Source organism: Apium graveolens, chromosome 9, assembly GCF_009905375.1.
Source record: "Apium graveolens cultivar Ventura chromosome 9, ASM990537v1, whole genome shotgun sequence".
NCBI lineage: Eukaryota > Viridiplantae > Streptophyta > Magnoliopsida > Apiales > Apiaceae > Apium > Apium graveolens.
Window position 1 is genome coordinate 61112320 of NC_133655.1, and position 22127 is coordinate 61134446.

General features: G+C 37.8%; 1 non-coding gene across 1 annotated transcript; it reads right to left on the reverse strand.

The window, feature by feature from the left end:
* Nucleotides 1-311: 311 nt before the first annotated feature.
* Nucleotides 312-418, reverse strand: LOC141687828 (small nucleolar RNA R71). The gene has a single exon (XR_012561309.1). It is a non-coding gene; the product is annotated as a small nucleolar RNA R71 (small nucleolar RNA).
* Between the last annotated feature and the right edge of the window lie 21709 nt (nt 419-22127).

Here is a 22127-nt window from a genome sequence, read left to right on the forward strand (position 1 = left end):
CAGACCAGCCATCTCGGATAGCACTTTTGAGATCAAGTCGAGCACGATTCAGATGATACAGAACTTAGTTCAGTTTGGGGGTTCTCCTATAGAAGACCCCAACTTGCACATCAGGGATTTCATCGAGATCTGCGACACTTTCAAGTTTAATAGGGGTGACTGAAGATGCTATCAAGCTGTGACTCTTCCCATTCTCTCTGAGGGATTATTCAAAGTGTTGGTTACATTCTCTACCACCAGGGTCTATCACCAAATGGGAGGATCTTGCTCAAAAGTTTCTCACTAAATTCTTTCCTATGACGAAGACTGCTACAATCAGGAATGCTCTTACTCAGTTTTCTCAGCAAACTGGAGAATCTCTGTGTGAGGCTTGGGATCAATATAAGGAGATGCTAAGGAAGTGCCCACACCATGGCATGCCTGGTTGGATGATTATAAACTGTTTCTATAATGGTTTGGGCGTTCATTCAAGACCAATGATCGATGCAGCGTCTGGTGGAGCCTAATGGGCCAAAAGCTAAAATGAAGCTTATGAGTTGATTGAGCTCATGACAGCTAATGAATACTAGAATCCTACGAAAAGAATATTACAAGGCAAGGTAGCAGGAATTCTGGAAGTGGATACAACTACTACTATAGCTGCTCAACTTCAAGCTTTGACGATGAAAGTGGACTCTTTGGAGAATTATGGAGTTAATCAAATCACTAGTGTTTGTGAGATTTGTGCGGGGGTGCATGAAACTGAGTAGTGCGCTATTTCTAGCGAATCAACTCAATTTGTGAGCAACTTTCATAGATCAGAGCAACAAGCTCCAGCCACTTATCATCCAAATAACTGCAATCATCCTAACTTCAGCTGGAGTAATAATCAAAAAGTAGTGCAATGATCTTATCAGCCATACACAGCAAAGCAGTATAACCCTCCTGGTTTTTAGCAACCGCAATACACCCCTAGGCAACAACTTCAACTTCAGCACCCACCGCAAGCTAATGAAAAATCTGAATTGGAGGAGTTGAGGCTCATGTGCAAGAGCCAAGCTATGTCTATCAAGACCTTGGAGAATCAGATTGGGCAAATTGCTAATGCATTACTGAATCATCAACCTAACACACTTCCAAGAGATACTGAAGTGTCAGGCAAGAAGGAAGCTAAGGAGCATGTTAAGGCAATTACATTGAGGTCCGGTAAGGTTGCGAATCCTGAAAAAAGCAAAGACTCCAGAATCTGAAATTGAGGCTGAAGAAGAAGAAGTGCAGAAGGGAGAAGTGTTAGGGTTTATACTGAAATATTCGTTTGAAGTATATACTTTAATAATAAATTATTTGAGAATCTTGAATGCATATTTTCACATAGTCTGTATATTATATATTGTAGACAATCTAGTATCAAATGGGAAAGCAGAAGATTAGATTATCAAACTCCTTATATAATATAATAAAGGTTCACAGTCTAAGTGGTATTAGACAAACCACTGGAACGGCTGAAATATTATTTAGAAATAGTTTATCTCGACTATTGAATAATACTTGTATACTTTGTGTATATTGAACAGGATCAAAATAGTAGAATAATTGTTTCTTTTATTCTAACAATAAAGAAGAACTAAGATTCTATGATATTATTATTGCTTAGGTTCTCAATCCGGATGTAGTAATTGACACTTGTATTTAATGCACATGCGTTGATTCATACATTAAGTAATTTATTTTAAATTACAAATTTATGTATTGGGCAATGACATTATATATAGAGTGGGATATTAACTATAAAAGGAAACTATGTCCGAAAAATATATTTGGGTGATGATGTCCTCTTAAAAGCTCATAAAGATAATTATGCTTTAGTCCTGCAGGCAGATTTGTTCTTGCATAATTATAAGGTTGAGTGGATGATCAAGGATAAAATATATTGATTAAATTATTTGTCAGAAATTAATTTAATTAATGGACATGTAATATCTTAAACATGGGGAATTTATAAGCAATTAATATGGGAGCCGAATTAAATAATTAATTTATGGAATTAGGAAAGGTAGTGTAAATATTAATTCTTTAGTGGATTGAATTAATATTTAATGACATTGGGCTTGGCCCAGAATGTCATTAGAAGGCCTGACCTAATGGTCCATGATCCCTACTGTAGCCTATAAATATTCTCATTCTCCTAAAGCTAGGGTTAACATACAAAAAACGAAATCACATCTTAGGGTTTGAGAGAGGCAGCCATTTTTCTCAAGGAGCCAACTAGGGTTTTGGAATTTCGCAGCTTTGGGAGAGGTACACCTTGGAAGATCGAAGCCCACACTTCGTCCAAGGAGAATCAGGGAATACAGTAGAAATGTGGATTTGAATCACTTGCGCCGTAGCGATTAAGGTTAATGTTCTATTCGTACTCTTCTAAATTAATATCTTAAAACGCAGGGCCAAGATTCGATAGATCCAATAATTGGTATCAGAGCCTGGTTCTAGGTTCTGCGTTTTATGATATGTTGTCCATGTCATGATTATATATGCATGTATATAGTGGTATGCTTGTATTGATTATGTGATGCAGGTTATTATTCACTATTATGGCTATGTTTTGATTATGTGTTTGGATCCCACATGGTTTAATCGTGGTTATTTTGTTTTGATTGGATTCCACGTGGTTTATCGTGATAGTTTTGTTTTTTCCTATTCTGATCTTGTATTCTTGTAAATCAATTTGTAATTGTTTTAGATTATGATCTAATGTAATAGAATAGGTTGGTTCATCTGTATTATTTTGTATGTAATTGTTTGATTAACGGAGCTACAAGAAACAGAGATTTTCCGCTCCTACATCCTATTTTCGGGGTGCTTCGTTGTTTTGGCTGCAGATTTTGCATACGATGTCCAATTTGGGCCTACGATACCTTTTCGGAAACGGAAGAACGAGACGATCAGGGATCAAAGGATTTAGAGACCATTGACCCATTATTTCAAGGCGTTTTGAGGCTGTTAAGGCCTCCAACCGGGCTCTCGAAGATTTCCAGAATTTTTCGAAGGATAAATTCGAAGCTATTTTTCTAGGGCCATAATAGTGGATGTGTTTTATTATCTTTTACATAATTTATGCTTCTCTTGATTATTGATACTATGTGTTTCTTGTCTGTGTTGTTATACATGTGATACTAACCCTTAGCATGCTAGAATGATATGGACATAGGGATGTTTTTATTAATGCTTTAATCATGATAGTATGCTGCTATGTTATGTGTTCTTTGTGTTGTTATAATACATGAGGACTTTGAAGAAATAACATAGGATGATGCATCTAGATTAAAATCCTCAAAGTAAATACTAAGTGGGAGAGGGAATTAATATGAAATTAAATCCTATGGTCTCCATTATTGTTTGTATGTAATTTAACATAAAGACGAATATAAATTATATATACGTCACCTATCGTGGCATGTAATTTATGGTGTCTAGAATGTTATAGAAATTACTAGAACAAACTTCTTAAATTAATAAGTTTTTCAAAGGAATAAATACGAATTTTCTTTATTTCTGATATGGGGCGATTTTGTCAAAAACGGGTTCATCGAACTTGTAAGGCTGTGGGTATTAAGTGAGACCGATGTGACTCCTCCACTACCTGGAAATCAAACTATTGATGAATATTGAATTGAAGTATTCTATTCAAGGAAAAATTATGAATATTGGAAGGTATACACGCCACCCATCGTGGCGTACCAAGTTCCATAGATTTCGAATAATTTAAGATTTGATGATGGTATATACTTAACTATGAAAAATAATATGGACCACCCCAATGTGGTATATTGTTTAGTAATAGGACCAAAATAACATTTAAACAAATTTAGGTGGTATACATGTCACACATCATGGCGTACTAGAAACTTATGGTGTTTAAATGTTAGTGCATTTAATTTTAATAATTGTTAGAGGAATCAATAGGTCTTAATGCACCCTTATTTATGTGTAATGTGATGTTTTTTCATGCATGATTCTCAGGATAACAAACTTACCGGACCTAACTATATTGAATGGAAACGAAATTTGGACATTGTGTTGACTGTTGAGGAGTACAAGTTTTGCACTTATGAACCGAAGCCTGATCAGCCTACTGCTGATGCTCCAGAAGATGAGAAAAAGTATTATAAGCGGTGGATTAAGGCTGATGAGATGTTGCGATGTTACATTCTGGCAGCAATGTCGGGTGTTTTACAGCATCAGCATCAGTCTATGGCCACTGCTTCGGATATGCTCTTTAATCTCAAGGAACTTTTTGGAGATCAGAATAGGGCTGCTAGGCAAGTAGCCATGAAGGCTTTAATGAACACTCAGATGGCTGAAGAAACACCTGTAAGGGATCATGTTCTCAAGATGATGTCACATCTGAATGAGATAGAGATCCTTGGTGCTGAACTTGACGGGGAAACCCAGATTGACATTATCCTTATGAGCTTGTCCAAGAGTTTTGAGCAGTTTCGCTTGAATTAAAACATGAACAAGAGGCAGTATAGTCTCACAGAACTGCTGACAGAACTTTAGGCAGCTGAAGGATTATTTCGGTAGAGTGTTCAAGTGAATGTGGCTGAGAAAGGTTCTTCCTCTAAGCCGAAAGGTATTAAGAAGAAGAAAAAGGCTTAGACACAGAAAGCTGTGAAGGCAATATGAGTTCAAGGTGGTGTGAAAAAGCCTAAGGGAAAGTGCTTCAGGTGCAAACAGTAAGGTCACTGGAAACAGGATTGTCCTCTTCCTAAGAAGACAAACAATACTGGTATGTCTCTTTCTCTGGTTACAGAAACATTTATAGCGGCTATATCTACGTGCACTTGGTGTGTAGATACAGGAGCCACTGATCATGTTTGTAATTCTATGCAGGGGTTCCAGCTATCCAGAATGCTTGGAGATAGTGAGATATACATGTTCATGGGAGATGCTACGAAAGTAGCAGTAGTTATAATAGGAGTTATTCATTTATCTTTTGGTTCTGATAGAATTTTGGTTTTGAACAATTGTCTTTATGTACCTTCTTTTAGAAGGAATTTAATTTTGGTTTCTAAAATTGCTTTGGATGGTTATAATGTTTGTTTGGATCGTAATGTTTCTATTATGATGAATAAACAAATTATATGTTCTGGTACATTGTAAGACAATTTGTATATAATTAATCCTAGTCAACCTGCACTGCAACTGCAATATAGGGAATTAAACAACACATCTTCTACCTCTACTAAAAGAAAGGAACCGTCTAGCTTGAACCAAACATATCTTTGGCACTTGAGATTAGGTCATATTAACTTGAGGAGGATTCAAAGACTGGTAGTAGATGGGCCTTTAAGCTCATTGGCAGTGGAGCCATTTCCAGTTTGTGAATCCTGCTTGGAAGGTAAAATGACTAATAGGCTTTTCAAGGCAAAGGGGAATAGAGCCAAAATAGTGTTAGAATTGGTTTACCCTGATTTATGTGGACCCATGAATATCCAAGCAAGAGGTGGTTATGAGTATTTCGTCACTTTCATTGATGATTATTCTAGATATGGGTACGTTTATTTATTGCGCCGTAAGTCTGAGTGTTTTGATAAGTTCAAAGAGTACAAAGCTAAAACGGAGAAGCGACTTAATAAAAGTATCAAGTCACTACGATCAGATCGTGGTGGCGAATACTTGCTTGGAGAATTTAGGGAATATTTATCATAAAATGGGATAGAATCCCAGTTAACTGCACCAGGCACACCCCAGCAGAACGGTGTAGCAGAGAGAAGGAACTGGACTCTTTTAGAGAGTGTTAGATCGATGATGAGTTATTCGGATTTACCCAAGTCATTTTGGGGACATGCCTTAGAGACAGCAGCTTATCTTCTTAACTTAGTACCTTCTAAGTCGGTTCCTAAAACCCCTTTAGAATTGTGGACCGGGGATAAACCAAGTCTAAGACACATTCGAATATGGGGTTGTCCAGCACATGTGCGGAACAAGAATGCTACTAAGTTAGAATCTCGTACAGAAGTAAAGTTATTTGTAGGCTACCCCATGGGAACGAAAGGTTATCTATTTTATAGTCCAAAGAATCGGGATGTGATTGTTAGCACCAATGCAAGATTCTTAGAGGAGGACTATATAATGAATCACAAACCCATGAGTAGTGTCTTTTTAGAGGAACTAGTGGGAGGGACAGATAATACCCATGAAGTTATAGTACAAGGAGAACAACCACAACAAAATGTACAACCTGTCACTAATACCGCACCAGTACCTCGTCGTAGTGGGAGGGTTGTTCAACAGCCTGATAGATTCATATTTTTGGGAGAGTCTTCAGACTTGGTCTCTGGTGAACATGATGATGATCCCCGTACATACGAAGAGGTAGTAAAAGACAAAGATGTAGATCTTTGGCAAAAGGCGATGGAATCTGAGATGGAATCAATGTATTCTAATCAGGTCTGGGAGCTCGTGGAACCACCCAAAGGTATAAAACATATTGGATGTAAGTGGATCTACAAGGAAAAGAGGGGATTAGATAAAAAGGTGAAATCCTGGAAAGCAAGACTTGTTGCAAAAGGGTATACTCAGAAAGAAGGTATGGATTATGAGGAAACCTTTTCGCCGGTAGTCATGCTTAAGTTAATCCTTATTCTTTTATCTATTGTAGCTCATCTCGATTATGAGATTTGACAAATGGATGTCAAGACAGCTTTCCTTAATGGAAGTCTTGAAGAAACCATCTATATGCAACAACTAGAGGGATTCATTAAAGAAGGCCAAGAGCATCTTGTATATAAGCTTAAGAGGTCTATTTATGGACTTAAACAAGCTTCTAGGTATTGGAACATTCGTTTTGATCAGGCAGTCCAGTCGTATGGATTTGATCAAAGTTCAAGCGAAGCATGCGTGTATAAGAAATGTGAGGGAAATGCAGTGGTTTTTCTAGTAAAGACATGGTTTTTCTCATTGGAAACAATGTTAAGATGTTGTCTTCAATAAAGGCATGGTTGTTCAAATAATTTGAAATGAAGGACTTAGGTGAAGCAGCATACATCCTTGGGATCAAAGTTATAAGGGATCGCAAGAAAAGGATGTTGGCTTTATCTCAGGAGCCCTACATTGATGACGTATTAGCTCGTTTTAACATGCTGGACTCCAAAAAGGGTAATTTACCTTTCAGACATGGAATTTCTCTATCAAAGAGTCAGTGCCCTTCGACACCTAAAGATATAGAGAACATGAAGGCAGTTCCTTATGCTTCGGCATGTGGAAGCCTAATGTATGCTATGTTATGTACGAGGCTTGATATCTGCTTTGCCGTGGGCATGGTTAGCCGATACCAGTCAAACCCAGGATAGGAACATTGGAGTGCAGTAAAAACAATACTCAAGTACCTGCGAAGGACTAAGGAGTATATGTTAGTTTACATGTCCTCTGATTTATTGCCTCTGGGATATACTGATTCAGATTTCCAGACAGATAAGGATAAGAGAAAATCCACCTCGGGATGTGTTTCTACTTCGGGAGATGGAGCCGTAATATGGAGGAGTGTGAAGCAGAAATGCATTGCAGACTCAACCATGGAAGCCGAATATGTGGCAGCCTCTAAGGCAGCCAAAGAGGCTATATGGTTCCAAAACTTCCTGCTGGATTTGGATGTGGTTCCTAATTTGCCACCAAATCACGATTTATTGTGATAATACTGGTGTTGTGGCAAATACCAAGGAACCACGGGCCCATAAGGCAGCAAAACACATAGAGCGTAAGTATCACCTCATACGGCAGTTCGTTAAGCGAGGAGATATCATTGTGGCTGATATAGGATCAAAGGATAACCGGGCAGATCCTTTCACGAAGAGCTTACCAGCTAAGGCTTTTCAGGAGCACGTGGAAGCGATGTGAGTCAGATACTTGGTCACATAGTTATATAGTTGGTAGTGGATTGCTTGTAATAAATGCTGATATACTCAAAGAATATCTTGAGTATAAGTGGGAGATTGTTAGGGTTTATACTAAAATATTCGTTTGAAGTATATACTTTAATAATAAATTATTTGAATCTTGAATGCATGTTTTCACATAGTCTATATATTATATATTGTAGACAATCTATTATCAAATGGGATAGCAGAAGATTAGATTGTCAAACTCCTTATATAATATAATAAAGGTTCACAGTCTAAGTGGTATTAGACAAACCACTGGAACGGCTAAAGTATTATTTAGAAATAGTTTATTTTGACTATCGAATAATACTTGTATACTTTGTGTATATTGAACGGGATCAAAATAGTAGAATAATTATTTCCTTTATTCTGACATTAAAGAAGAACTAAGATTCTACGATATTATTATTGCTTAGGTTCTTAATCCGGATGTAGTAATTGACACTTATATTTAATGCACATGCCTTGATTCATACATTAAGTAATTTATTTTAAATTACAAATTTATGTATTAGGAAATGACATTATATACAGAGTGGGATATTAACTATAAAAGGAAACCGTGTCCGAAAAATATATTCGGGTGATGATGTCCTCTTGAAAGCTCATTAAGATAATTATGCTTTAGTCCTGCAGGCAGATTTGTTCTTGCATAATTATAAGGTTGAGTGGATGATCAAGGATAAAAGATATTGATTAAATTAATCGTCAGAAATTAATTTAATTAATGGACATGCGATATCTTAAACATAGGGAATTTATAAGCAATTAATATGGGAGCCGAATTAAATAATTAATTTACGGAATTAGGAAAGGTAGTGCAAATATTAATTCTTTAGTGGATTGAATTAATATTTAATGACATTAGGTTTGGCCCGGAATGTCATTAGAAGGCCTGACCTAATGGTCCATGATCCCTACTGTAGCCTATAAATATTCTCATTTTCCTAAAGCTAGGGTTAACACACAAAAAACGAAATCACATCCTAGGGTTTGAGAGAGGCACCCGTTTTTCTCAAGGAGCCAGCTAGGGTTTTGGAATTTCGGAGCTTTGGGAGAGGTACACCTTGGGAGATCGAAGCCTACACTTCGTCCAAGGAGAATCAGGGAATACAGTAGAAGAAGTGGATTTGAATTGCTTGCGCCGTAGCGATTAAGGTTAATGTTCTATTCGTACTCTTCTAAATTAATATCATAAAATGTAGGGCCAATATTCGATAGATCCAACAAGAAGAAGCGGAACCAAGGAAGACTACTACTGAGCATACTCCTCCTGAGGGAAATACAGGGGAGAAATAGATCTATCCTCCACCTTCTTTTCCTAAGAGGCTGCAGAAGAAAAAGATGGATAAGCAGTTTGAGAAGTTTCTGGAGGTGTTCAAGAAACTTCACATCAACATACCTTTCGCTGAAACTCTTGAAAAAATGCCTAGTTACGCCAAGTTCATGAAAGGTATTCTCTCTGGTAAGGTGAAGCTTGATGAGTTAGAGACCATTGCTCTCACGGAGGAATGCAGTGCTGTGCTGCAACAGAAGTTGCCTCCGAAGCTTAAAGATCCTGGAAGCTTCACTATTCCATGGACCATTAAAAAGGTGTCATTTGACAAGTGTCTATATGACTTGGGAGCTAGAATCAATCTGATGCCCTTGTCAATCTTCAAGAAGTTGAACTTGCCTGATCCAAAGCCTAATTATATGACTTTGCAGTTGGCCGACCGTTCTATTACATATCTGCGAGGTATTGTGGAGGATGTCTTGGTCAAGGTGGATAAACTCATCTTCCCTTCTGATTTTGTAATTCTTGATTTCGAGGAGGATAAGAAGATTCTCATAATCTTGGGAAGACCTTTCTTGGCTACTGGCCGAACCTTGATATATGTGCAGAAGGGGGAGCTCACCATGCGAGTGATGGATCAGGATGTAACTTTTAATGTATTCAATGTTATGAAATTCCCTACAGATAATGAGGAGTGCTTAAAAATAAAGTTGGTTGATTTTGTGGTTACTTCAAAACTCGATCAATTGCTTAGGTCTGATGCCTTAGAGAAGGACTTGTTGGGGAATTCTGATAGTGAAGATGATGAAGGGGATGAGCAGTTACAATTTCTGAATGCTTCTCCCTGGAAGAGGAAGATTGATATTCCTTTTGAAGCTATGGGAATAGGGGAGTTGAATAAAGCTCCTAAGCGCCTCAAGCCATCTATTGAGGAAGCTCCTACTCTTGAGCTTAAGCCTTTACCTGAACATTTGAGGTATGCGTTTTTAGGTGATGCATCTACTATGCCTGTTATTATTGCATCTGACCTTTCATGTAGCGACGAGGAGAAGCTTTTGAGAATTCTTAGTGAATTCAAATCGGCAATTGGTTAGACTATAGAAGATATCAAGGGAATCAGCCCTTCGTATTGCATGCACAAAATTCTTCTAGAGTAAGGAAGCAAGCCTACTGTTGAGCAACAGAGAAGGCTAAATGCAATCATGAAGGAAGTCGTGAAGAAGGAAATTTTTAAGTGGTTGGATGCATGGATCATCTATCCTATTTCTGACAGTTCATGGGTGAGCCTAGTTCAGTGTGTGCCAAAAAAAGGAGGTATCTCTGTGGTCGCTAATAAGAAGAATGAGCTTATTCTTACACGAACAGTCACGGGGTGGAGAGTTTGCATGGATTACAGGAAGCTGAACAAAGCCACAAGAAAATATCACTTCTCTCTGCCGTTTATTGATCAAATGCTTGACAGATTAGCGGGGCATGATTACTATTGTCTTCTGGATGACTATTCGGGATATAATTAAATTTGTATCGCTCCAGAAGATCAAGAGAAGACTACATTCACATGCCCTTTTGGTACTTTTGCATTTCGGAGAGTTTCTTTTGGGTTATGTGGAGCACCGGCCACATTTCAGATATGCATAATGGCTATCTTCTCTGATATGATTGGTCAAAATGTGGAGGTGTTCATGGACGATTTCTCTGTGTTTGGTAATTCATTTGATGATTGCTTGCAGAATTTAGGCGACGTTCTCAAGAGGTGTGTTGAGACCAATTTGGTTCTCAATTGGGAGAAATATCACCTTATGGTGCGACAGGGCATCATTCTTGAGCACAAGGTCTCTAGTAAGGGTATTGAGGTGGACAAATCCAAAGTGGGGGTCATCGAAAATCTTCCCCCACCAATTTTTGTTAAGGGAGTTCGCAGTTTCTTGGTCATGCGGGCTTCTACAGGCGGTTCATCAAGGACTTCTCAAAAAATTCTAAACCTTTGTGCAATCTTCTGGAGAAGGATGTCTCGTTTAAGTTTGATGATGAGTGTGTGGCTGCTTTTGAGTTCTTAAAGAAGAGTTTAATCACGACACCTGTCATAACTGCACCCGATTGGAGTGAACCTTTGGAGATGATGTGCGATGCAAGTGACTACGCAGTTGGAGTAGTTCTTGGGAAAAGAAAGAATATCATATTTCATATAATCTACTATTCTAGTAAGACTCTTAATGGTGCTCAACTAAACTACACTACTACGGAGAAAGAACACTTGGCTATTGTCTATGGTTTTGAGAAATTTCGATCTTAACTGCTTGGGACGAAGGTGACAGTTTTCACTAATCATGCTGTCATTCGCTATCTCGCCTCAAAGAATGACTCAAAGCCTAGATTGATTTGATGGGTTCTTTTACTCCAGGAATTTGAATTAGAGATCAAGGAAAGAAAAGGGACTGAAAATTAAGTCGCTGATCATCTCTTGCGTTTAGAAGATCTTATTGCAACTTCACCGAATAAGACTTTAATAAATGAGTCTTTTCCCGATGAGCAACTATTTGGAGTGCAAGAGGAAGAACCGTGGTTTGCAGATATTGTGAACTACCTTGTGAGTAATATCATGCCTCCCGACTTATCATATGCTCAAAGGAAAAAGTTTCTGCATGAAGTGAAGTGGTATATTTGGGATGAGCCGTTTCTTTTTCGATAAGGAGTTGACCAAATCATCAAGAGATATATTCCTTACAGCAAAACGGGGGGGATCTTGCGAGATTGCCACTCAACAGCTTATGGAGGACATTATGATGGAGAAAAGACAGCAGCTCATTTTCTTCAAGCAGGTTTCTTTTGGCCGACTTTGTTTAAAGATGATCATCAGTTCATTTTGAAATGTGATCGATGTCAACGTGTGGGTAATATGTCCAAGAGGGATGAGATGCCTCTTAATGTGCTCCTCGAGGTTGAAGTCTTCGATGTTTGGGGAATTGACTTCATGGGGCCATTTGTCTCATCTTGTAACAATCAATATATCTTGTTGGTGGTTGATTATGTGTTGAAATGGGTTGAAGTTAAGGCATTTCCAATGAAAGATGTGAAAGTAGTGCTTAATTTTCTTCATAAGCAGATATTCACAAGATTCGGAACTCTAAGAGTCATAATCAGTGATGAGGGGTCGCATTTTTGCAATCGCAAGGTCACTGCTATGATGCAAAGGTATAATGTGAATCATCGCATTGCTACGGCTTATCATCCTCAGACAAATGGTCAAGCTGAGGTATCTAATAGAGAGATCAAGCGCATTTTAGAGAAGGTTATGTGTCCATCGAGAAAAGATTGGTCTTTGAAGCTTGACGAAGCTGTTTGGGCATATAGAACAACACACAAGACTCCATTGGGTATGTCACCGTTTCAGTTGATTTATGATAAGGGGTGTCATTTGTCGGTGGAGCTGGAGCATAAAGCGTATTGGGCTTTGAAGAAGTTGAATCTTGATTTGGATGCAGCTGGAAAGAAGAGGATGCTTCAACTGAATGAACTCGACGAGTTTTGACTTCAAGCGTATGAAAACAAAAAAATGTATAAGGAGAAAGTCAAGAGGTGGCACGATAGGGGTCTAGTTCTCAAATCATTTATGTCGGGGCAACAAGTTCTTTTGTTTAACTCTCGTCTCCGTCTTTTTCCTGGAAAGCTGAAGTCAAGGTGGTCAGGGCCGTTTGTTGTCAAAAATGTGTTTCCACATGGAGCGGTGGAGATTTTTGAGAATGATCTGGGCCAAACATTTAAGGTAAATGGTTATAGGTTGAAGCATTACTATGGTGACATGGCAAACCGCGAGGTGGTTAGTGACGTTTTATTATCTGTTTGATCTCGCATTTCTACGTCAAGTTAACGACGTACATAAGCGCTTATTGGGAAGCAACCCAAGTTTGTTGTACATTATTAGGTAGAGGAAGCAAGAAGAAAAGAGAAAAACATAAAAAAATCAGAAAAATAGAAAATTTCAGGGCCAACTTCAGAAGCTGAGCGCGCCCGCGCTGATCTAGCGCGCGGCCGCGCTGGAATTCCAGAAACCAAGCGCGCCTGCTCTGATCTAGCGCGCGGCCGTGCCGATTTGGCAGAAGGTGAGCGCGCCCGCGCTGGGATCCCGATTCAGAAAAAAACTGCAGTTTGTGAAGAGAAAATCGGGGTTTTTAATAGAAAATCAATTTCCACCTGATTTTTACTCTTCCACCTCCCAAATTTCCCTCTCCAAATCAAACCCATTATTCCCACTATTCCCATAATCAATTCCCACTATTCCCATAATCAATTCCCACTATTCCCATAATCAATTCCCACTTCTATTCCATATCTAATTTTCTTCTCACCTCCTATATATACACACACTTATACATAAACTTCTCCACCACTTCTCAAATTCTCAAACACAATTATCTCTCCAACACTTATCTTTTATTCTCTCTTATTCAATCTCAATGGCACCCAAGAGATAAAGAACTCAAGTCAGCAACAGCACCACTGATTCTTCGAGTGCAGGTGGTGTGAGGCCAAGGTTTTTGACTCCCGAGGTTGAAGCGGAGTATACGAGGCTTCTCTCGAAGCCTATAGAAAAGGAGCGAGGTTTTCTGTCATCAGGAAAAGATGGTAAGTTGTTGGAGATGATCTTGGAGATGGGCTGGGTTGCTTTTTGCGAGGCACCCGTTACTGTACCCATGAGTGTTGTTCTAGAGTTCTATGCTAATGTGAAGACGGAGAAGAATGGTTTCACTGTGGTTAGGGGGATGACGGTGGAGTACAGTGCGGATGGGATAAGGAGGGTGATTGAGCAACCCGTGAGGAAGCCCGGTCAGGACACTTAGAACTATAAGACTCTAGAGGATTTTGATTTGGATTTGATAGTTGCTACTCTTTGTGTGCCTGAGACTCATTGGAAGTTCAAGAGGGGCACGACTGATTATTCCACGTTCCCTGCCTCGTGCATGAACAGGTTTGCACGTGCTTGGAATTCGTTTATCTGTGCTAACATCATGCCATCTTCTCATGTGCATGAGATTACTGTGGAGCGTGCTCATCTGTTGTGGGGTTTTTTCTTCAGGGGGACTATGTGGATTATGGGATGGTTATCCATCAAGGTATTTTGAGGTTTTTGCGAGGAGGTACTACGGGTTCTATACCCTATGCGTCCATTGTGACGAAGTTATGGGTGGCAGTTGGTGTTCATTGGCCCGCACATGAGCAGCTGCAGCTTTCAAGTGCTCCTATCGACAGTTCTACGCTGCTGAACAAGACAGAGTGGTATTGTGGGAAACCCGATCCTAAGGGGCTTGGTTATTCTTATAACCATCTTCCAGGAGGAAGGCCAGTGGATCAGACTTATGTTGGTGAGACTTCGCAGGTTCGTCGAGCAGCATGGGGAGCTCAGTTGGGAGAGGAGGCTGGTCCTTCGGGATCGCAGCAGCGGCAGCAGGAGGAGGAAGCAAGAGCAGATGTTGGAGCTGGTTTGAGCATGATGCAGTATAGGTGTCTAGCGAGGAGGATGGATGCGATGCATGACATCCATAGTCGGTTTGCAAGTGATCTCACCCAGGAACTTGGGACTGCATTCAGAGCCACCGGTGTTGACATCCAGTGGCCAGTATTTGGCGAGGACTCCATGTATCCACCTCCAGACCCGCCTAACACTCCACCCGTTGAGGGTGATGATTCTGATTCCGAGTAGGTATGCCTGATTCCTTACTATTACCTTCACTGAGGATAGTGAAAATTTTAAGTTTGGGGGTAGTAGTTGAAGGAATATGTTTTGTGTGAGTCGCATATAGTTGCATATTCATGATAGTTTAGTGTATATAGTTTCATATTTTTGCCATGATAGTTTTTTTTGGTAGTTTTTATGATAGTTTGTTCATATAGTTTCATTCATTTGCATTATAACATGATCCCTCAGATGATTTTTCCGATTGATTTGTGATATTGATGCTAGTGTAGTGATGTCGTATTTAGTGATGTTAAGTCTTGTTGAATTGATTTGCAGGCTAGAGATAATTGTATTTCACTAAGTCTTATAGGTTGCTTGAGTGCTAGATCATGATCATGGTTTGTTTGTTTGTCGAGGTCTAATCGCTTGTTTATATTAAAAATTTAGGATATTCTCTTAATGATAGAATAACATGGATTTTTAAAAATTAGAGAAATTGGATTTCATTGCTAGTTGTTGTGGCTAGGTGTCAAATGGCTAGTAGCCGACTCATATTTATATGAGTAGTCTAGGGTTGAACGAGATGGAGCGAAATGCACTCGTTCAGAAATTTATGAAAAAAAAAGAAAAAAATAAGAAAAAAAGAGAAAAAAATAAGTGTTATGTATAATTGATCATGAGTGGGCTCTTTAGTACTCGAGTTATTAAGTTCTTAGGGGACTTTGTGCCTAGTGATCTAAGGCTTTTATAGTCTGGGATCCGCTAACCTAACACTCGCTACATGGGTACTATTGTATAAGTCTTTTGTGAACGTCACTCATTGCACGGTCAAATAAGCATACTTGTGTTGTTATGTGTTATGAATAAAAGCGTGAATCCATGTAAAACTCCAAAATAAGAATTGAAGTGTTATATTTGTAGGTTGATTTGTTTGGTTTGATTGATCTTTATGCGAATAACTGCATTTGTTGAGATATTGCTTGTTGATTGGTTTAGTTATTCTATTGGGGATCGTTGCATTCATTTAGTTGTATTCATACATTTTTATTTCTTGTTTTTGAGTTTGTTTATGCTTGAGGAAAAGCATCGATTCAAGTTTGGGGTATATTGAGTGGCATTTATGACACTTTATTATGCTCCGTAAAGCTTTGAATTGGTGTATTTGTACTCAAATTGTTGGTGTTTTATGTGTTTTTGTAGTGTTTTTGCATTGCAGGCATTTTCCAGGTAATCAGGTAAATTAGCATGGTTGTAGTGCTAATTTGGTGTTTAGATGGTGTTGGAATAAAGGATCGTGAAAAGACCGGCTCAACTCAGCAAGGAGACAAAAAAGATCAGAATTTTATTCAGGAGGACGGCGCGCCCGCGCTGAAGTAGCGCGCGGCCAATGAACAGAAACTCAGCGCGCCCGTGCTGGTCAAGCGCGCGGTCGCGCCAGGTCGGGGTAGCAGAATTCTATTTCCATTAGGATTTTGAGAGTTTGAAGCCCTGGTCAATTCTACAGCATATATATACATAAATAAAGACATTTTTCATAGAGAGAGACGTAACGGAGCTTAAGGAGAAGACGACAAGAAGACCTATAGAACAATTCAACGAAGGCGAAGAAGATCTAGTTTATTCTTTTGAATCTTTGTTCTAAGTTGTAATCTTGGATGCTCGTTTCTTGTTGTGTTGAACCTAATACTTTGGATTTCGTACTTTGTTTATTAATTGTTTATAAAGACTATATTTTTTATACCATGCTTTCATCAGAACCCATGTTGATGATGAGTCTGATTACGGGCTAATCGTTATCGTGGGGTTCTAGCGGATTTATTTATGGATTTCTTTAGTTAATTTGTATCGATGCCTTAGTGTGTGGTGATTGTATGATAACCTAGTATTGGTTGTGCTTATTCATCTTATGAGCGTCGCGAACTTATAAGATAATTGTTAATTCTTAATAAAGCGACAGTGAATTTAATGATTTAGAACTTGCCATGCTAGCATAGGTTCATGTGTTATTGTTATGCATGATTCGTAGGTAATTTTAACCATCTTACTTGCCCTATGTAATCATGATAGATAACTTGTGCATTAAACCGTTATGTTGTCAAATTCTATAGACATATAGGGTCTCAATATAATTGGTGTCTATTCAGCTTCTATCTATTTTGTGGATGTCTGGTAGTATGGTATTCGTACAACGAAAGATGGCGTTTATCAGTTTCGTGTTATCTGATTAGTGTCATCACCATTACATGCTAAGGTTAATAATGAAAAGGCTATTGAATGAAGTACTTAATGAAGTTAGAATCTCATGTTTGTGTCATATATTATTCAACTCTCTTTACTCTCTTTAGTTTATGTTCTCTAGTATAATTCTCAATAGTTAATCGAAGTATAATCAACCCCAATTTGTTATTCATCTTAGCATTGAATAATAGCCATATCATTGTTGCATACGTGCATAAATCACAAAGTTAACCTAAACCAATCTCTGTGGGAACAAATCTGATTTATATCTTATACTACTTGCGAACGCGTATATTTGCATGAAATTTAGCGCGTGTTTAGCGACTAATACCAGGTGGGTCGCACTTCTTATCTTGTGCCCCTCTGGGCTAATTAACTCACATTAATAATTTGTGCTTCTGAAATATCACTTAATTAACCAAGGCAACCAGTTGCGCCAAGAGTGAATAAGCTTGAAGTCATGTTGCGCCAAGGGGGAAAGCAATTCCATGCCTTATAAAATGCATCCACTTGCGCCAAGAAGGAATTAGTTCTTTCCTTAAAAAATTCTTTTACTTGCGCCAAGGATAAATTTGTCTTCATTTGCGCCTAGCATTAACTAGTTGTGCCAAGAGGGAATGATTATCTTGCCTTAGAAATTCTTATCACTGCTTGCGCCAAGGAGAAAGACTGTTGTTCCTTCGAAATATTTCACTTTAGTTGCGCCTAGAGGGGAAAATATTCAACACTTAGAATATTTTCTTCCCACTTGTGCTAAGAGAGACTGTTTTAACACTTAAAATATTTCTTTAGGTTTTTCAATAAAGCACACATAATTTCCTTCTTTGATTCAATCTATTCTGTATCAGCTTGATTTCTTCTAAATGAATAAGTTAATCCTTTTTATGATGTGCTAACGCTTAGTGTATTAATCTGGTTCACAAACGACTAGCACTGAATTAGATTCACTCAACCTCTTTGCAATTCCGATTCTGAGCTGATAAAGCCTGTTGGTCATTCAATAATTCATTCACTGTTACACTTTGATCTTCAATACTCAAACCAATACATTTCCTTATCATTGAAAGTCCTTCGACATTTTATTATTCAAAGAGGCTTAAACATATTATTGAACTTCTTTCTATGACCTAGTTATGGACTTAGAGTATTAATTAATGTCTTGATTCTTTGTGTCTATCCATCCTTCGTCTTCAGGGTTCATGTACTCCACAATTAATATTATTTATCTATTTCTATTACATGTTGAGTTATATTTCCTCAATTTCATATTATGTTACATTATACATTACCACCTAAATGATAATAACATTTTTAAAATAGTTTCTTATCGGGTAATGGACCATTTTAGCACAATTTAGTGTGAAAGTGTCCAAAATGGCACACTTCCAATACCTGGCCCTCCACTGGCATATACCTAATGCATGTGTACATTGTGTTAAGACAGAACGTTATGAAAATAATGTGTTACCTTCAATTTTTAAAAAATTAAGACACAAGACTTTGAATTGAAAACGCATTTACTATTACTATATTCACCAAAACGCAAATAATACATATGTCTTAGTCAACACATATACATCTTGTTAGGTCACACACACACTGTAGAGGGGGATGAATACAGTGTATAGTACAATCAAATCGAACTTTAATAACTCAAGTAACAGAAAACAAACTTTATTGAAACAATAAACTCTGTTACAGTATGGAACTGTTCTCTCTCAGTGATGAACAAATATCACGAGAGCTGTTAGGGTTACAATGAATAATCTTCTCGATTGTGATAACACTTATAGTGTAAACCCTATGTCTGTGCTTATATACTACACAGTTACAAGATAATCGCTAATTGATATGGAATATAATTCTGCTTCCTAAAATATATCAATCAGATATCTTTTCTTCCAAGTATTCTATTCTTCATAGAATTCATTCTTCATGCATATCTCTTCTTATGTTTGTCTCGATCTTCTTTCCTTTAACCAGCTGCCTTCCTTATCTGAACATCCTTCAGTGCTTAAGTTCTTATATCCATCTTCTGATGATTATCTCCTGATAATATAAGTACTGATATCCTTAAGTCCTGACTTCCAGTAAGTACTGATTTATCCTGTTTAAGTAAGATCTGAAAACTAAACATAAATCACATTAGCCATGACATTATCAAATATATATAACAATCTCCCCCAACTTGTAAATTAGCATAATATACAAGTTTAACAAATATTTGATGATGTCGAAAACATTAAGTACAAATGCATGAGAATTTGACTAGATAACTACAACTTACAGTCCTTAAAGTTTTACCAATCTTTAACTTCTGATAACAACTTCAGTCTGTATTCATATCAGAATTTAAGCAGTTGTAGATCTTGACTTGGCTTCACTTTCTGATGTCTCTGATGTCAGGAGTTGTTCTGAGATAGTTCTTCAACAAACATCTCTCAGCATATCTGAGTTCATCAATCATCCTCCTTTTAGCATCTTTAAGTTCTGCAGTATCTTCACCAATTTGAAAGATTGCAGCCCTGAGATCATTAATTTTACCTTTCTTTATATCCTGATCCATTCTGATCAAATATGCCTTGTCAGACTCAAGATTGAATTCCACAGCCCAGTAACCCAGAAATGTAGTTATAATCTTGGCAATGTTGGGCTTCATCTCAACAATATCACCCTTGTGATCTCTGTACTTTGGAAGATATGAGCTGTCAGACTTAACAGAATAAAGCTTTTTCTATTTTTGAATTTGACTCTTCAAAAAGTTTGCAGCACGTTATTTTGTCATTCACTTGAAGTAAGAATAATACATGTTCCAGCTCTTCAAAATACTTCAGTGGAATGGCATTTTCCCTTATATGATAAACCCTACCATCTGTCATGAAGTACAACAAGATGTCTTCTTTCAAGTAGGTATGGTAAACCATTTGTACATATTCTAGTTGATTCAATCTCTCAGGAGTTGCTCCAATACCTGGTTCACTTAAGGAAGTTGGATCATTGACTCTGAAGGCTTTTGTGGAAAGTGTATATCCAACAAAGATCCCTTCATCAGCTTTTAGATCAAACTTGGATAGCTGTTCAGGATGAGTCTTAAGAACAAAACACTTGCATCCAAATACATGAAAATACTTCAGATTTGGCTTATTTTTCTTCACCATCTCATATGGTGTCTTTCCTTGCTTGTTGATGAGTGTTGCATTCTGAGTAAAATAAGCAGTCTGCACAGCTTCAGCCCAGAAATAGGTTGGAAGCTTTGCTTCATCAAGCATTGTACGTGCAGCTTCAATGAGAGTTCTATTCTTCCTTTCAACAACTCCATTTGATTCCATGGTTTTTGCAGAACTCTTCCATTATCAAATTCTTGAACTCAGTACCATTATCACTTCTTATTATCTTCACTGAGTCGTTGATCAATTTATCCAGTTGCTTGACATGATCAATCAAGATAGATGCAGTTTCACTTTTTGTGTGCAAGAAATACACCCATGTGTATCTGGTGAACTCATCCACTATGACCATAACATATTTCTTCTTTGCAATAGACATGACATTTACCGGACCAAATAGATCAACATGTAGTAGGTGATAAGGCTCAAGAATTGATGATTCAGTCTTGCTCTTGAATGAAGATTTTCTTTGTTTGGCCTTCTGACAAGAATTACAAAGGCCATCAGGAGCAAATACTGACTTTGGCAGTCCTCTCACAAGATCTTTCTTGACCAACTCATTTATATTGTTGAAATTTAAATGAGAGAGTTTCTTGTGCCAATTCCAGCTTTCTTCAATTGATGCTCTACTCATCAGACAGATTGCAGAACCATCAGTATTTGTTGAAAGCTTGGCTTCATAAATGTTACCACGCCTGTATCCTTTCAGAACAACTTTACCTGTAGATTTACTTACAACTTCACAGTGTTCTTCAAAGAAATCCACATGATAACCTCTGTCACAGATTTAAATGACACTCAGCAGATTGTGTTTAAGTCCTGAGACCAGAGCTACTTCTTTAATGATGACATTCCCAAGATTGATATTGCCATATCCCAATGTTTTTCCAATGTTGCCATCTCCATAAGAAACACTTGGGCCAGCCTTCTCCACAAAGTCTGATAGCAGGGCTTTATTTCCTGTCATATGTCCTGAACATCCACTGTCCAGAACTAGGATGTTTTTCCTGTTGCCCTGCAATCACAAAGACCATTAATGATTAGTTTTAAGGACCCAGACTTGCTTGGATCCTTTGGCCTTATTAAGTTTGTTAACATTTGCAGCGGATTTAGCATCAGAGTTTATGTTAACATTTTTCTTATCAGAATTTACACTATCAGACTTTGAATCAGAACTTACACTAGAAGGAACAATGCTAACTTTCTTTAAAGAAGGTTTTATTTGATAATAATCATAGTACAGACTATAATATTCCTTACAAGTATAAATGGAATGCCATAAACTACCACAATGAAAACAAGGATTTTGTGGCTTATATCTAACAGACTGACTCTTAACTCCTGACTTTGAAGGTAAGGAGTTTATGTTCTTATTTTTCCTGCAAAAAGAAGCCAGATGGTTAGAACTTCCACAGTTATGACACGTTTTCCTAGGAGCTTCAGGAACAGGCTTATAATCATTGCTTTTATTCACACATTCCTTTCCATTCCTATTTTTCCTAGGTGATTTTACCTTGTTTGCATTCTTAACATCTTTCAGCTTATGCTTAAGCTGCTTCTTAGTCATTAAGCCTACGTTTACTTCAGTTGTCTTTTCCTGTTTTAGTTTGTCAGAAGTTAATTCCTTTTTAACTTCTGATTTCTCATTATTAGACTTTACAGCTACAAACTTAACAGGTTTTAACTTTGGCTTTTGTTTAACAACTACAGGCTTAATATCTACAGTTCCTTTATCATTCTTATCCTCTCCATAACCTAAGTCCTCTTTCCAGTTTTCACTACTTAACAAATTCTGAGTTGTTCTGCCAGAGTTAGTCCAAGTCTTGATAATCTCGCTTTCCTTTTCTAAC